We start from the raw sequence: 5,968 nt of genomic DNA, 5'->3' as shown, positions 1-5,968 counted from the left end.
GATCCCCAACATCAAGGTTCCGAGATCCACTTTCGCCCTCTGCAGCCGACTTTTTTTTTTCTCCTTTGCGGAGTCTGTTCAGTTGCCCAGGCTGGAGTACAGTCCCTCATCTGGGATCACTGCAATCTCCGCCACTCGGGTTCAAGCGATTCTCCATGTTGGCTGGTCTCCAATTCCTGACCTCCTCAGGTGATCCACCCGCCTTGGCCTCCCAAAGTGCTGGGATTACAGGCGTGAGCCACCGCGCCCGGCCTGCAGCCAACTTTCATGATTGTATCGAGTGTTGTGTATGTATGGCTATACTTTCACGCTCATCTAGCAAACTGTACATGAGATGAAACTGTAAGATATTTTTACTATCATAAACTTTGAAGATCCTTTATTTCTATAAGACCACCTGAAACCTCATGTTCAAAGTTGACCTCAATCAGGCCATTACTTTGTGCTGTGTGATCTTTTATTGCCATGTAGCTCTATTTCACACTTAACAGATGTCTCTTCAAGGACTTTTATATTCCTGTAAGACGCTGACCCTAATGCTAAGAATCGCAAGAGTATGGGAGCACGTCTTCCTCAAGGGAAGAATTCTTTCTCCTTTCAAGGCACTCAAATATCAGATGGCCAGAAGGCCAAATGTAAAACTTATTTTCTGCAAATGACTATTATCCTGTACCGAGTATATACATCATGTAGTAGGAGGCGTTTGTGGCTCCGTCTAGGCAAACTTCATTTAGAGCTAGGAACAGTGATCAGTAACATTCTACCTCTAAATGCACAAAAAGTCTTTCTTTGGGTAAGAACAATGACAAATCTCCAACATTGAAGGCAAAAAAATATTCCGTATTTTCAACAGGCAGGGTCAAACTGGTAAAGGGTTCTTTCAATTAGTGAAATTTACCATTCAGGAATAGTTTTTTTTTTTTTTTTTTTTTTTTGAGACAGCCTCACTCTGTTGCTCAGGCTGGAGTGCAGTGGCACGATCTCAGCTCACTGCAACCTCCGCACCCCCAGGCTCAGGTGATTCTCATGCCTCAGCCTCCTGAGTAGCTGGGATTACAGGTGTATGCCACCACTCCCGGCTAATTTTTGTAGTTTCAGTCAGGGTTTCACCATGTTGGCCAGGCTGGTCTCAAACTCCTGACTTCAGGTGATCTGCCTGCCTCAGCCTCCCAAAGTTCTGGGATTACAGGTGTGAGCCACCCCACCCAGACAGGAATAGTCTTTCATTTATGGTTCTTAGCTAAAATATTGACCTCCTCCTAAGAGTGGTCGCACTTTTCAGTTGCTATGTCCTCTTCAGAGCTCCTCTACCCTTAGATACATGATCATCTCTCCACATGAAGGCAGAAAGCTCTGCACAAAAGAAAATGTAGCATGTGTTACATTTATTGGAGTGACACATCCAAGGAAAAAGCAAACTACAAGCATGATTAAATAAAGTTCTAGGAGCTTTGTACGTACTTTCTTTGAATGTACCACACTTCAATGGGCTTCAAAGCCTTTCCAATACATTTTCAGTTTAACAAGAAAGGGAATCAATGATTTGCCTTAATGCTGACGAGAAGTACGTCTTTTAAACACCCAGAATTAGTCTGGCCCAGATAAGCAAAACTAACTAATAGTACTTCTCGCTACAAACGTCAACAAAAGGTTTTCCCAATGACTCTTAAACCTAAGTGGTATTGGAAAGTTGTATTGGCTGTAATGCAGCATATGGCCATTGTTGGAGATACTTCCCCAGACTATTATGATGATCTCACCTGTAAGAGTCTACATATTTATTCTGCCATAAAACTCTTAATGTCTATTTTGTAATTCAATTTTACAAACATTTTTTTTCATCCAAGGGTAAAGTGCTCCCTTGTAGCTTTGAAATTATAAACAGCTGGGTGCAGAGGCTAACGCCTGTAATCCCAGCACCTTGGGAGGCCGAAGTGGACGGATCATCTGAGGTCAAGAGTTCAAGACCAGCCTGGCAAATATGGTGAAACCCCACCTCTACTACAAAAAATACAAAAATTAACTGAGCATGGTGATGGAAGCCTGTAATCCCAGGTACTTGGGAGGCTGAGGCAAGAAAATTGTTTGGGAGGTGGAGGTTGCAGTAAGCTAGATCACACCACTGCACTCCAGCCTGGGCAACAGAGCAAGACTCTGTCAACAAAAAACAGAAAAAGAAAAAGAAAAAAAAAAGATATACCACTAGTTTAACTGGTAAGTTTTCACATTTACTTAAAAATTTTACATAAATTGGTAACTCAGAATAATTCTATCATAACTACCAAAATCAGAATGTGGCAGATTTAACCAAGGTATCTTTAAAGGAACTCTACAGGTATCTGATAAACCTTTATGGTATAAATATAACCCATGTGTGCTTTTTAAAGAGCTAAAGCCCATTTTCTCTTTTAAATTTCACACATTACAACCAAATTCCACTTAAAACTGAAAAACTTAACAGCTGGATGTGTTTAGAAATAATCTAATTTGGCCGGGTGCGATGGCTCACACTTGCAATCCCAGCATGTTGGGAGGCCGAGGCAGGCGGATCACGAGGTCAAGAGATCAAGACCATCCTGGCCAACATGATGAAACCCCGTCTCTACTAAAAACACAAAAATTAGCTGGGCATAGTGGCACATGCCTGTAGTCCCAGCTACTTGGGTGGCTGAGGCAGGAGAGTTGCTTGAATCCGGGAGGCGGAGGTTGCAGAGCCATCACGCCACTGCACTCCAGCCTGGCGACAGTAAGACTCCATCCCAAAACAAAACAAAAACCGCATCTAATTCCTCCCTTACAGCTGAATAAGTTAAGGCCCATGGTGATTAGTGATTTGCCTAAAACACATCAAGAAACAGAGCCAGCTCAATCCGACGACTCTTAATACTTCCATTTACGCAGTTGGCTGGGAGCGATGGCTCACGCCTGTAATCCCAGTACTTTGGGGGGCCAAGGCGGGTGGATCACCTGAGACCAGGAGTTCGAGACCAGCTGGCCAACATAGCGAAACCCCGTTTCTACTAAAAATATAAAAATTAGCCAGGTGTGGTGGCGGGTGCTGTAATCCCAGCTATTCAGGAGGCTGAGGCAGGAGAATCACTTGAACCCAGGAGGTGGAGGTTGCAGTGAGCCAAGATTACGCCACTGCACTCCAGCCTGGGCAACAGCAAGACTCCATCTCAAAAACCAAAAAACAGTAACTATGCAGTCATATATTGCTTAACTTGGGGACATGTGACAAATGTGTAATTAGGTGCTTTCATTGTGATGTGAACATCATAGAGTATACTTACATAAACCTAGATGGTATAGACTACTACACACCCAGGCTACATGGTATAGCCTATCGCTCCTAGGCTACAAATACTATATTGAAAACCGTAGGCAACTGTAATACAATGGTTTTGTGTATTTAAACGCAGAAAGGGTACAGAAAAATACCACATTATAATCTTATGGGACCACTGTTGTATATGTGGCCTGTCACTGACTGAAACGTCGTTATGTGGTATATGACTGTACTCAGTACATTTTAGAAACTTCAATAAATACATTTAAATTTATCTAAGAGAAGAAAAACTCAGTTTAGATGTAAAGATTTCCATAAGGCAACACTACAGGGACTGTAAACCTAATACAGCTCCTATGTAAAAATTCCCAAATACAATAAAAAGTTTTTTTTTTTTTTTTTTTTTTTTGAGATGAGTCTTGCTCTGTCGCCCAGGCTGGAGTGCAGTGGCACAATCTCGGCTCACTGCCAGCTCCGCCTCCTTGGTTCACATCATTCTCTTGCCCGGCCCCCCCAGTAGCTGGGACTACAGGCGCCGGCCACCACACCCAGCTAATTTTTTGTATTTTTAGTAGAGACGGGGTTTCACCGTGTTAGCCAGGATGGTCTCGATCTCCTGACCTCATGAACCGCCCACCTCAGCCTCCCAAAGTGCTGGGATTACAGGCGTGAGCCACCGCACCCAGCCAAAAAAAATTCTTTACTATTACCTTTCACATGTTTAAGGAAACAAAAAACTCAGGACACTAAAAACAGACTGCGAAATTTACCTACTTGGTATTACACCACTAGAAACAGATGCTAAAAAGGTAATTTTATAGTGGCAGAAAACATATACACTAATGAGATTCCACACCAATTTTTATTTATATTTTGGGGCCTGAAACAAATCTTATAATCACCTCTTTCAAATTACATTTTATTCCCTTAATGGTGTGGTTTACCCCCACTCCACAAAAACAATTACAACTAACACACTAGAAATATTTTTTTAATAGAACCTCTTAAAGAAGACATTTTCATTAACCAATCCAGACCAAGGATTGTCTCAAAAATTTAATCTGTTAATTTTCTGGTGGTGTTATTTTAGAAAATACTTCATAACCAAATTATACATCTAACTTTTATGTAAGTTTATGCATTCACATCCTAAATCATGAAAACCCTACCTTATAAAACCTTACCACTCAAGGTAAATACTGTATCGCATGTCAAGAAAATAATGAATTCTCTAAATCTGGCACTAAAAGTCTGAAAAACCCAAATATCAAATTATAACACTGATTTATGTACTAATAATCACAAATGTCATGACGGCTTTTAAAAAAACTACAGATTTAACTGAGAAGCTTGCAAATTACGGCAGAGTAAATAAAACTGTCAAATACTACTTTTGGCTCTAGTTCGTATCTTGCCCAAAAATGTGCATATCATAGCCAACAGAATTTTTCTGTAGAATTTTATTTTGAAAATAATATTTCACTTCAAGATTGATCTAAAAAACATTTTAAGATATGAAAATGTTATACAACTTATCTATTACAAATTAATCAGATAATTCTGTAATTAGGTACACTGTGTTAGCTCACCTACATAAAAAATATTGCACATTTTCCTTTATTTTGTCTCCAGATGTGATTGATGTCTAGACTATATAGAATTCCAAACTATTTTAAAGTTATTCTGTGAAATGTCATCTTTATAGATATCAGAACTAAATGCACTGTAAACAGCCATTTTGGTAAACATGCATTTATTCACAGTTGATTTATTTCCTTTAGATAAATGTATAACTGCTCAAAATTATATAATAACCTATGTAGAGGTACAAGAGCACACTATACAAATCTATTTCTATCTTCATGTTGAGGAAACACTGATCTTGGCAAAAATCTGGCATGATTTTTAAAATTAACTATTGCTGGTAAGAAGGCATACTTTAAAACTTTTCTGTGGCCTGCACCTGTTTTCTTTTAAAATTAAAATGTAAAAGCATTTGTTTTCAGAGATTCATTTATCACTGAATAAGTGATTACATAAAAAAAAAAAGGACCCTGAAAGCAACTGAGTTAAAATGCTTTGAGAGCCCCATTCTACTCGTAAGTTATCAATGCCTTAAACTGTTAGACCACTCAATAATCATAATTTTAAGAAACAGACAAAATCAGACAATTTTAATGTCATGAAATTGACACAAACCTGCATAATACAGCATTCCTCCATTAATCTGAGGTCATATTATACTTTAAAAATATAAATAAATATATTGAATCATGAGTCTTATTTCTATAACCCCAAAAAGTGTTTCAAAATGCTTCTAAAACAGAAGTGACTGTAGAATATAGTTCCAGACTTGACTATTAGTGTCAAACACAATTGTTCCTTACAAATAACTCTACTGGTGCACTGGCTTGATTGATTCCAGCAATTTCATTTTACAGGAGTGAACCACACGTTATACACACAGAGAATGTATTACTTGAAAATCCCCAAAATAGGAAGAAAAGTTTAGAAAGTTGTCAAATACTTCCAAATGAAAAGTAAAGGTCTATTTCTAGCCCTCTTTCATAGCCTTAAAGTTAGAATCTGACAAAAGTCCATGGGTACAATTTACAAACTTTGACAGACTATTAAGTAAAAACCATTTTCTTTGGGGGAGGTGAGAGAAGGTACCTTTAA

This window comes from Macaca fascicularis, chromosome 4 (assembly GCF_037993035.2).
Source record: "Macaca fascicularis isolate 582-1 chromosome 4, T2T-MFA8v1.1".
Lineage (NCBI taxonomy): Eukaryota > Metazoa > Chordata > Mammalia > Primates > Cercopithecidae > Macaca > Macaca fascicularis.
Note: the sequence above shows the minus strand (reverse complement) of the source record.